Source organism: Sipha flava, unplaced genomic scaffold (genome assembly GCF_003268045.1).
Source record: "Sipha flava isolate LNK unplaced genomic scaffold, YSA_version1 277_pilon_pilon, whole genome shotgun sequence".
Classification (NCBI taxonomy): domain Eukaryota; kingdom Metazoa; phylum Arthropoda; class Insecta; order Hemiptera; family Aphididae; genus Sipha; species Sipha flava.
In genome coordinates this window covers 548,736-562,255 of record NW_020272943.1, presented here as the reverse complement: position 1 = coordinate 562,255, position 13,520 = coordinate 548,736, and positions in this window count along the sequence as shown.

Below are 13,520 nucleotides of genomic sequence, written 5' to 3'. Positions count from 1 at the left end.
TTTACTATCTATGCCCAGTGTCCAGTAATTTATAAATATGATAAACATTCATTTATTAACCTAAAATATTATCATGTGCCTGCATGCAGGTGTAGTCATGAAATCAGTAAAATATTACTTAACATAAAAAAAACTACGCTATCAAAATAGTCTGCGATAATAGTCTCAAAATACATGATACATACGCATGACTAATATATTGTTCTAAATCTAAAATGAACCGTTTCATTTGCAGCTACCTCATAAGCATAAAATATTATCAAAAAAATCACGAATTTCAGGAAATCGCATGCAGTGAATTAAATAATAATTGGATGAATACGCAGTTTCTTCCCACGTGAAATAAGCGCGTGCCTTATAGTTGTTTTGTGTTACAGGGAAGGACAAATTAAACGTATTTAAGTTGCTGCTATTTCATTGTTATATGAATTGATTGCTCAAAAAGGTTTATATGGAACTCATCGCTCATCGCTGAACAAATATAATTTTGTGTTAACAGTTTAATAAGCGCAATAAAAAGTACATTACCGTATATAATTTAAAAATGTATTTAGAATATTAAGATACTCCATCGCAGATGAGTCTCTTGTTCTTCTGATATAAGCAGTGTATACCATCGGTTCTTTACCTTTGTGTAGTGGTGACCCAAGATACCAAATTTTTCCTGCGACCTTTTTATAAATAATATTCAATGGCAGAATAAAAAATAACTATTTGGTACTCTTAATTGAATAAAATTTTCTACTTGTATTAATTGTATTTATAACAAGTCATAATATTAATTACATTATATTTAAAAATAAACATTTTTTTTTTAATAATATTGTATTGTTTTTTAAATAATTTTTAATTTAATGACTTCCTTTGTCTTGATGTTGCTTTACCAATGAATCAATTTAGAGTTCTTCTATGGAGTTAGTAAATGAAATACGTATCGTGGGTTCGACATCAAGCTTGTTTCTTGATTTGGTTTTGATTGTAGTTAATGCCTTTACTACAACATGTAAAAATATTAGTTAATGACTTTTGCATACTCAAATTTAACTCATTTAATAACGAAAAAATATCTGATAGATACGCAACTTTTGTCAACCAAATTATATCTTGAAAATGGATGGATAACAGTGAATTTTTTTCTCTTAAAAATACTTCTATTTCAGTTCTTAATTCAAGAAATCTCGTTAAAATTTTTCTCCATGATAACCGACGTACATGAGGTTTCATTTATTATTTATAAGACTTAAAAATAAAAATATTATACTAACGTTTTAAATTTTTATCCAACCCATTTAAAATTATTGGCGATCCAAAATTGGGTCGCGACCCTATGGTTAAGAACCGCTGGTGTATACAGTTAAAAAAATCATGCTGCGTGTTTTCGCTTCGGTGACGTCACCAGCTTCACCATTCAAAAACGACCATCAAATCGCTTTCGATAATATTGGATGAGTGAAAACTACAATTTTTATACGTTAGAATGGCTAGGGTAAGATTAACGCAAATTTTAATCTCGGTATAATTATGGCTGGTTAAAATTAACTTTAAAATTAATAACATTAACTTGATTCACTTTCTAGACAATTTATACTCAACCCTTTGTGCATAGGTGTATTATATTTTAAAATAATCAATGCAACAAATAGTATTATACCTAATTACAAACAAGTTCATTATGTTTTTATAGTTGCGGAACACGATGTGATTTACGTAACGGAAAAATTATACGTAAACATATCTCACGTGAAAGAAAATTAAATCAAACTGCGATTAAGGTAAATAATTTTTCCTATAACGAATACCTACACATATATTTACTGTCAAATTTCCTTGCAACTATTATTCTGTGAAATGTATGCCTATTTAAAATCGTTTAACGACTTACATTGTAAATTGCAATGCGTAAAACAGTGTTATCATCAACATTTTATGTAATGCACCGTCCTCGCGAATTTAGCGAACGAATGTATCACATCTAACTCAATATTTATAAATATAAGTACGGCTCACGTGATATTATTGTATACCATGAGTTCACAAATTAACTTAATGACGTGGAATTTACAATGCTATTTAACAATGCTGACATAAAACATACTATTAATCAAATTATATTTAATTTATTCTATTGTTTGATAACAAAATGGACATACGTGTTAGCGTTTAAATTAAATTTAACGTTTGGGTATAGTTTTTAAATTTTTTTTTTTTTATTATGTGATATAATGCTTTAATTGTACCATAATATCATTATTAGGATAGTACTTTTATGATGATTACGAATTTATAATAACCATATACAGTTGCATATCATATTGTTTGAAAGTTGATAAAATGATTAATTATAACTGTAATTTATCTAATTATTTCATAGTTTTGTAAACAAAATAAACTATATATTACATATAATTCTTATGCATATTAGAAACAGTAAGACATTGGTTTTGAGTATTGGAGTTTAGTAAGTTTTATTTAAATTTATAGTGTACACTCGAAAGAAATTCTAAATCTTCATAAATTAAATATATATAAATATATATAGATATCTTATCTAACATAATAATTACTAAGATTGTAATCAATGTAGTACCCATTATGTTTAAAATTAAGAAAACAAATATTTATTTTTTGTTGGTTGGTATTATTACCATATATATATTCATCTTTAATTGCGAAAACAATAAATATTTATCTACGATAAAATATATATTTTAACTTTTTATCAGATTCAATTTATTTTTTGATTTTATAAAAGTATAATAATTATAAAAGGATAGTAAAATATGTAAAACAAATATACACGTTGCACGCATTTCTTTAGTTAGTAGTAGTGTGCTAATAATAGTATAGATTAGTGTCTCATACATGTATTCTACATTTGAAATTGTATTCTGCTTTTGAAATTAAACTACCAATAACCGTTTTAAGTGTACCATATTTATCCACAATAGAATACTGTTTGATATTATAAATAACAATAAAACCAAGTACCAAGATGGATTAAAAATTGAATAAAACATTTTTAAAATAAGAATTTATGTAAATACGATTTCAAGTTGTACTATGTGTATTCATATTATTGGTATACGCTCATTTCAAATATACTTTCTATGTATAAAATAAAAGTTATTAGTAATTAAAAAAATTCAAGTGCCTATTCGTTAATCATAAAATATTACATCAATTACATCAATAGTATATCTCAGTATTACAAGGGAAATATAACAATAATATACCATATATAATATATTAAATCGATGTGTAGTTATAAAATCATTAAGAATACAATATCTTGAACTTATAAAAAATTGTACAAATTATATGTAATTATGTAATTTTCTGATTTCCACACTTGATCCATGAGTGTTATACCAAATACAATCAATACGTACTTCTGAAAATTCATAATGAATTTATAGTGACGAAGAATATTTAAAGAAAAATATTGTGCACTCTTGGTCTAAAACAATATATTAAAAACACAACAATAATAATCACCATCGTGAAAACGTATTGTTAATTTGTAGGGGTAAGGATCATTTTACGAACGGTTACAACGAGTATACATTATTATATATAAACAATCTACACGATCTACGGAGTATGCAGGGAACCTTAGGTTGCTGACAAAATAATAAATGCTACGTAGGACTTAATAACAAATTGTCCACCGATAGGAAGTGTAAGAGTTCAATCCTAAAGTGATCACAATTATTACTGGTATCTTTTTAATACAATCATGGTTATTGGTTGTATATATTGGAATATTGATTAAGCATAAGATAATAATATTTTTGCTAGGTTGAAACAACGTTATTATTATTATTATTATTATTATTTATCCTTTATATGAGGTATTAACAGTCAATGAGCCGACCAAAGAATATTTAACTGAGTGACATGTCCCACGAATCATTATTAATAATTTAAGATAGGAGCTGTCTGTGGGTTCACTAACAAAAATATAACGCTCTGGAAGGTTTTATCAAGGCCAATATTCCAAAAAGATTATTTACAAGGATAGACACGTTAATAATATTTAAGATCGTTACAATTTTGGGTTGTGTTTTATCTTTTGTTTGGATGTTTGATATATAATTAATTATGTATATAATATTTCTATTTACTACTATGTATTCTAATTCTTACTATAAAATATTTACGAATTATCAATAATTAATGTAGTAATATAATATAAGGGTCGTGTAAGAACGAATAGTTAGTTATTAATTAGTTATATTATTATTTATTATAATGGTAAATTATTTAAACTATATTAAACTGTATAGGTAGAGTTATTATATAAGTTTCATCATTGAAATGTAATGACATTAAAAAAAAAAAAAAGATAAAATATTTCTCTTTTCTCAGTTTTGACGAGTTTCTAAAACACTATAATATAACAACTCTCTATAATTTTTACAATGGTATATGGCCCATAAATAATTTTACATTAAAATAATTGAACTTCTAATATTAGTTGTTATATTATTAACACCATAAAAATTAATAGTTAAATGCTTCCGGTTCATGAAGTACATCATTTAAAGATTATTTGAGCTTACATTTATTACAAATTAATTTTTTAATATTTTATAATAAATAAAACAAATACATTTTTTTTTTAATATTTTAATTAAATTATATTTTTAAATTTATTTTTTTTACTTCATATCATAATATGAATATATTAAACATATCCTACATCTGAAGTTCTCAATTTACATATTATACTACATACATAGATATATATATATATATATATATATATATCTAATATTATTATTTTTAATGTGTCCAGTTCAAAAAATACATTTTAATATTAATTGGTTTTAACGTTAATAAAAAATTAAAAAATCCCAATAAATAATAAAAAGCTAATTTATTAAATTTTCATCTTAAAAATGTCTACCCATATTTTGTACAGTAAATAATCAAAGAACATATATATATAAGGAAACAAATAGGTACTTATATAATAAAAATCTTGTATCATTTTGAATGTAAATGTTAATCGATGTCATTTGTCAAGTCATAATAGAACGTTTATATTTAATATGTAACAAATGTCGAAAAAAAAAATTAAAAAAAAATAAATATTTTATCCCATTTGAGACTAATTTATCCAATTTTATATGTCGTATAATAAAAATACACTTTCGTTGTATGAAATTATGCTCAAAAGATATTTCATCTATAAATCCACCGGAATCGTTGTAATTAGACTAAAAAAAGTTAGCATAATAATAAATAATTATAATAAATTCTAATATTTAGTTTTTATTTTTGTATTACATATGGACCAAGTATTTTTTTATCATAAATATGATCAATGAATTATTATTATCAAATCGAGGAAGTAAAAAATAGAAGAAAACCATCATCAATAATTTTAATAAATACTGGCAATTAAAAATCCCGTTTTCTATAATGCGACAGTATATTCGAATTTCAAGAGTAGGAAAGAGAGAAAATAAAATTATTGTAAATAGATTCTACATTGTCACCACTGAACAACTCACGAAAATAACAACCACGTCTTAAGCAAGCAATTATGTTACAGAGTGGCTTATTTTCTCATCCAGTTAAACTATAGTTCAAATATAAATAATTTAATATACATTTTTGTAATAGATTGTATCTTCATTTTTATAAAATATTATTTATTACCGATTTCGTTGTTATAATGTTATTTTTATTAGTGTACCTGTATAAATTATCACAATAATAAAATAATTAAATCGTGTATTAAAAGTTATTTATCGTACCAAATGTCAGCAATTTTTTTCATGGTATTTGAATTTCCTTTTTAAATTGTATTTTCGTTTCTTTAATGCTATTATTACATTTGAGAAATTAACGATCGTATACAATCTATTATTGTTTAAATTATATTATCATATGTACTGTATATTATTATATGCTTAAATTAAAATTGAGGAAGGGGGGAGGGCTCAAAGAGACTATTTACCCCTGACTTTTTTTTAAAAAAAATTGTTAGTAGCATAATCCACTTTTTTGTGATGAAAATAATGTGGAATATGTTATTTTCTTAATAATAACCTACTAATTTTTATCCAACTTGAGCATGGATTATATTATTTTATATTATAGTTAGTAAATATGAGTTTAGAGCTTATTGTATGCAGGAATGACGTACGTATACAGAGAAATAGAGTACCAATTATTACCTTGAGAATCTGAGTATACAATATGTATGATCTTCACTGTACAAGGTTATGAATTGGTTGTGCTCAAAGCTATACTGCCTAAAAATGTATTTTTCAGGTGTTACTTTTGCTCCTGAGATGTTCTAGTCATTGTGTCTTTTATTTTAATATCTCCCTTTTTCATGGCCTAGGGGTCCATCTTTTATATATATACACACACACTCACACAATATATATATATTTCATAGGAATATATAAGAGAAGGTTACTTTATACTTTTTAGCAGTAAAGAAAGAGTTACAGAAGACCTTAGTCGGAACAATTTTATTGGACCCTGTCACGTATAGTTTAATAAAAAAATAATCGAACCGAGCGTTTAATTTTGTGGGTCTAATTTTTTTTCCTAAACTCGGACATACTTAAAAATTCTAAAATGTACGAATATATGATTTAATGGAGTATGGACAATCAAGCGACATTAGACATACTCTGCATTACAAATACATTTAATACAATATATTTTCTTTTTATAAAAACTTCACTATTAGGTATGTAATATGTACTCGATCAATAGAGATATATTGAATTAACCATTGTGTGTATTTCGTTTATATAAATTGGAGTAAACTAAGTAACCACTGTGTATGACAATAAACATAAATACAATGTATGAACAAATGACAATGATAATTTGTTTTATTTATATAAAGAAATTTAAATTATTACTTTCTTATCGATGAATTAAATCGCGCTATATTGAGCACTCAGTTGCCTAAATTGACACTCAAAGCCTTACAGTGTTGAGCATTTTGGTAAAATAAGTGTGTAAAACATATTGTATTATTAGCTGAACTCAAGATAAATATGGTTTTTATTAAAGATAAAGCCAAAACGTTGAGTAAGATTGTTGTCACTATACGTATTTTATACCCATCACAATGAAAAACAAATGGAAGTATGTAGTATTTTCCCATCCCAACAAGGCAGATAAAAAATAGTTGGTAATGGATAAAAAGATGAAAATCAAAAAGGTCTTTTATTTGGAATTGCGAAAAAAAGGTTCTGTATAATTGTAAAGGCTTTATATCCACAATTTTAATCGATGCTCGATATATTTTGAGAGCTTATAAAGAGCATTATCATACGCTAGAAGCAAATAAAGCTGGTTTTGTTACGTCCGTGAAGTTGCCCCCTCACTTTATTCTATCGAATTCCAACCTTCACCAATATTTTGGAACTAATTTGGAACAATTTGGAACCAATTTTTTATAATTTGGAACTTCACCCTTTTCCTGGAATAAGATATTTTCGGTTGGGGGGCCAACTTCACGCAGCCCCCCCATTTTGTCCTATCGACTTTAAAACTTTACCAATATTTTGGAACTAATTTGGAACTATTTGGAACCAAGTTTTCAGAATTTGGAACTTCACATTTATTATTTTGATAGTATGAAAACTAAAAGTATTTTAAAAGTATTCGGAATACTTTTAAAGTATTCTAAATATATCATACGTATAAAATTATATTTATATTGAACCGTTTAAATATAAATTCATAAAAATAACACTTAATGGACTTGTCCAATAGTAATAGCCTAAATGTATTGTGTTCAAAATAGTATCAAATTATATGACAAGATAAGGAAAACCAATAACAATACGATTTATATTAATTTTATCTTATACAATGTAGTTTTTGTTCGAAAATATTGAAGTATACTTACTGTTATATTTTATACATTCATAGATATTTAGTTAGTTTTAATACAGTTTTCGTAAATTTCTAATTATATTGACAGTTTAAAATAGTAATGTTTAAGTTTAATGCCATATAAAGCTACGAGGAACCAAAAAATTGTCCTCATTGAATTGATAATTCCTGGGTGAAGGATATAACTTTTTCAAGTTGCTAATAGTTGTTTATATGTTGTAAATATTTATATAGATAGCAAAATTTTGACAACTACAAAAATTATGCTTCCTAGTTTCAAAATGTCAGTTTAGATACCCTGAAATCTCCCTCCTATGAGCATAGCAATATATTAAGGGCACATATGGTCCGGAGCTTAAATATTATATTTCAATAGTAAAAAAAAATTGTCTGCTAATCATAAAGATATATTTTAAAATGTTCTATAGTATATATAACATTTATATATACTATAATAGTATTTTTTATACTATATTATATTTATATTAGTAATGCAAATTGATTTTTTTTACCAAATTTAATAACAGATTTCTAAAAACAATATTTTAAGTATTTACTAAGAAATATAATTTTGAAATTTAAACTTTGCAATTTTTAGATTTGTTTTCTTTTAGATAACTAATTTTCCTTTTTTAAAGCATTAACTAATTTTAAATCTCACATTTTTAATTTATTATTACTATTTGTTTTTAAATCTGTAATGTATATTAACTATAGGTATTTCGGAAAACAAGATTCTAATTAAATTCAAATAAGATTCAAAATGTTGATGAATGTTTGAAGTATAGGACAAAGTGGGGGGAGCTGCGAGAAGTTATTCCCCTCCAACCGAAAATCTTTTTTTAAGGGAAAAGGGTGAAGTTCCAAATTCTGAAAACTTGGTTCCAAATAGTTCCAAATTAGTTCCTAAATATTGGTAAAAGTTTTAAGTCAATAGGACAAACTGGGGGGGGGGGGGCTGCGTGAAGTTGGTCCCTCAACCGAAAATCTCTTATTTTGAGAAAAGGGTGAAGTTCCAAATTATAGAAAGTTGGTTCCAAATAGTTCAAAATTAATTCCAAAATATTGGTGAAAGTTTGAATTCGATAGGACAAAGTGGGGGGGGCCAACTTCAGGAACGTGGTTTTGTTACTGCAAATTGTATGATTAAATGTTAGTAACAATTAATACTATTAGACATTTTAAATTAAAGTTATTTAATTTAATATTATTTATTAAGATATAGCAAAGTCTACTACAAATAAACCGTCCCAAATTATTCAAGCCAAACACTCTGACAATGCAGAAAATATAGATCGTATCTTCCTAGTTATGAAGCGCAATGTAAAAAAGTAAAGCGTAAATCTCCAAGGCCACGTCTAACCAAAAACCAAGAATAACGCAAGGTACGCTTGAAAATAGCTTTCAATAATCGTGAGGTTAAATCTTGTTTGTAGTATCTTCGAGATATTGCTCAAAACCTTTGCATTTAATGAATTGTTTCATTTTTTTAATAAAAATAAAATATATTGTAGTGGATGTAATTTTAATGCAGAATATGTCTAATGTCGGTCGATTGTCTATTTCGGCATTTCGATTATCAGTCGGTTGTCCTGTCGATCGAACGGTTATCGATTGATTGGCCTAGATCCGATATCAATAGTTGATCATTGATTACTGGGTCTGAATCCGAGAAACCCTAATAAATAAATAATAATACATTCGCCTGATTTTTATCGGTTAGGCAATTCTACGTGATGGTGCCTGAATACGACCAAGTGGATACAATTGATTTCCTTTGCGGCTGATCTGTGGAAGCAGTTAAATTTTAAACGGGAAAAAGGAAATGTATTTTAATTAATGTCCCCCATAAAGCCCTTTCGGTTTGATGCAATGAACCACAGGGTTAACAAAATTCGGACAAATTCAAAGCCAAACTATTGGACCGTAATTAAATACTTAAAAATACCACACCGTACGGATTATTTTTGATATTAATTTTATTTACTCTACTACAAGTCCGGTCGTGTAATTTGTTCGCAGATTAAACATTTAATTTTGAACAAGCATCATTTTAAACAATACTTTCTCAATAACTTCTGAGCCTATCGTACTGATTAAATTTAAATGTTTAGGAAACATACTATAATCGACATCTGTATATCGATGCACTGAAAATAAATTTCTTAATCGTTTTTGGCTTTGGACTAGATGTAGGTTGCCTAAGAATGATTTTATTAGGTTTATGATGTTGGTATAAGTAATTGCTGATACATGTAAATTAATATAGTAACTAAATATGTCTAGTGAAATATAATTTAAATATACGATGATTGCGCACTTTTTCCATATTTTTATATATATTTTTTTATCAAAATATTATTATTGATCTAATCTAAAATCGTGAAATACGAATAACTTCCCGGATATTTGCATAGTTCAACTAGTACACTATAATATCAGAACACAGTATTAAGAACATATTAAGAAGCATATACGTAACACGTATACGCAGAGGCATATCCAGAATTTTATTTTTTATTTATTTATTTATTTTTTTTTTGGGGGGGGGGTGTTAGTTTTATACGTAGTAACGGACTATACGATATCTTGAAAGTAATGGAGATCGCTGGGCGCTGTGTCGATTGATCATTAAATTAATCAAACATTGAAAAATGTTCGGATGGGGTATAACCTCCTAACTCCCTCTGTTTACGCCACTGCGTATACACAAAATGAACATTGTGTGTTGAAACCGTAGCATTTCGCATCGATTATAATTTACTCTTGAACATTGATTGATACAAGTCAATCGGCTACCACTATTGGTAAGATTTGGTCACTAATCGGTCCCTGATCATTGCCTATTGGCTATTTGAAATTGTTTTCGGTTATACAAAAATCTTATCCCACTGCATTTTAAGACTTTGAATAAAAATTTTAAACTGAAATAATAAGCTAATAGTGTAAAAGTCGTGTATTTTATAAAAATTAAATTTTACAATACAAAAAACGAACATAAAAAATTGTTTAAAAGGATAAAATAAAAAGAAATTCCAATACATGATTATCCTTTCTCTGTATTCTTGGGAATTTTTTCTTTAATAACATTTCAGTTTGTTTATTAGATTGTAGATTTATTTTCTTTTTTTTATACAATTTTTGTGTATACTTTTTTTGTATTGTGAAATTTTATTTTATAAAATATACGACTTTTATGTCTAAATTATGATTTTTTTATTTTGTCTTTTTTCGATGTATTTTACAATTTTATAATCATATAATTATAATTTATTTTAATAAAAAAATCAAATAAATCAACAAATAACAATAAATGTGTATGAGGTTTCCATTGAATAGATCAATCTGAGGTAAAAATTCATTATCTGGCATTCGTGTTCCTGTGATGTGAATGATTTTTATGATAACATTTGGACAGAAATATTAGTCTGAATACTGTAATCGAAAATTTTTCCTGGAGAATTTGTGGTTATAGCATTTACTCCAGTCGAGAAGACGAGCTCGGAAAACACAGTAAATTATGATTAACTAAGCAGAAATAAAACAAAGTCAAAGTATTCTAAATATACACTACATACTCTATACGTCATGTCACTTAATTTAGAGTTCATAAATTTTTCGAATTACACTCGATATTTTTTTTTTAAGAATGTTTTATAACGTTTCTAAATTTTGAAAAAAAAAAATACAAGTCTGTGGCTACTATAGTGCGCTGCCATAACTTCTTTAACTATCATATAATACACAACGCGATCTAGTGAACGCACTACATTGTACGTATCGACTTATTGTGAACGCCAACTTAACGTAACAACACCGTCTGGTAGATGTTGTAAAGGTATCGGATTGGAAAAATAATTTACTATTTTAAACTCTGTTCAGAATTGTAATTTTGCCGTTTGAAAAAATAATGACTAAATTTCTCAGCATTTTGAATCGACCAAATTTGTTTAGCACGATTTACCTAATCGCAATCGTCAATTATGTATTCTCGTCAAGTAAAAGAGATAATTTATAATTTCCTATTACTAACTATTAGGAGCTAAATAAATCATTCAAATTATTTTTTATTTTTTCTATTCGTACAATGAATTGAATTTTAGATGTGTTAAAATACTTTTTTATCACAAATGGTTTGAAATACATGCGATTTGAATTAATGATTACCGTATAATATTTACACATCAATATTGTTTTAAAAGTATAACGAACAAAAAAAATTTAATGAACTTTTCCCGGAGTATACTCAACGTAACTCATTTAAAATGGATTTTGAGTTTTCCCGACTAAACAAGAGGACTATATTAAAACTTTTCTGTATTAAAGTTGAAGAAAAAAATGAATTAATTTTATGATTGATAATAATCTTAAAGCAATTATTTTTACCGCACAATTAATGATGATGCTTGACGAGGATAAATATATTTAAATTATGCATGTAACTTAAAATTGCACTAGTTACCGAGCAGTCTTCCTTGAAATCGATATCAGTCCTAGTTGAAAAGTAAAATACGATTATAGTTACGAAAAGAATATTCACGTATGATGAATTGAAATTCAATCGTGTTCGTGTATTCGACATATCGATTCGCATCGATGATTCATTCCGAATAATACGTTTTCCAAAATACTCGAACCTTATTGAATGTACAAGGTAAAAAGCGTAGTATTTGTTTTTACGCAGTGCGGTTCCCGCTGAGGTTTTATTTGGCTATCACCCCGTTACCAGCACTACAGCTAATTGATCGCACAGATTCTTGTAACTTACAAAACGTTTGGGAAAATCTTTGGCAAAAATTTGAAACACGCCAAACAGTAATAGATTAGAGCGAATCAACGTGGCGATGTGGAGACGATGTTTGGTAATAGTGTAAAGTTTTAAACATCATCGGGTTAGCGTTGTCCTGACCGCGGACCCGACTACTACCCCCATAAATCAGTTTCGAAATAATATTATAATTCTCATTTATCAAGACAAGGTGATATTTTTTAATTTTTTTTTTAACGCGGCCGAACAACAATAGTCGTTTGAAACACGTAACGGTGACAAGTCGACAACTCCCGAGCACGCTGCGGTACTCGTTTGTTCGCGTCTCTAATACTGACACTAAAGATATATAAACGACAAACAAATCGTTATGGAATAATAACGAATGGAAGGTCTCGTGACTCGCAATAATCGGTGGCGGCGTAGTTAATTACACCGCAATCATTATTCAGATTGATTTCGATGCATATTAATCCTTATTCATTATTTACCATATGTGGTACCCAATGTCAATTATATCACGAGTATAAGTGAGTATATACGAGTATATTACTAGCTTAATAACGCATAGGAAATATTTTACTATTTTGGATTAGAAAAATTTCCATTTCGATGTAACAAAAATGTTTAGTTAGAAAAAAAGGCACAATGGTGTCATATTCGTATACCCGTACTCTGATGATATTTATTTTTATATATTTTTACCATATTAATTTACATAGACCTTAATCGGTAGTTATTAAAATCAATATCTTATGCAAAATGGAACATTTTAAACATTCAGCCCAGAGATTAAAACGGTTTCGACCCTTGAAAATTTGATTTTCGAAAAATCGTTTTTTAGTTTACATAGTTATAAGTAAACTCAATAACG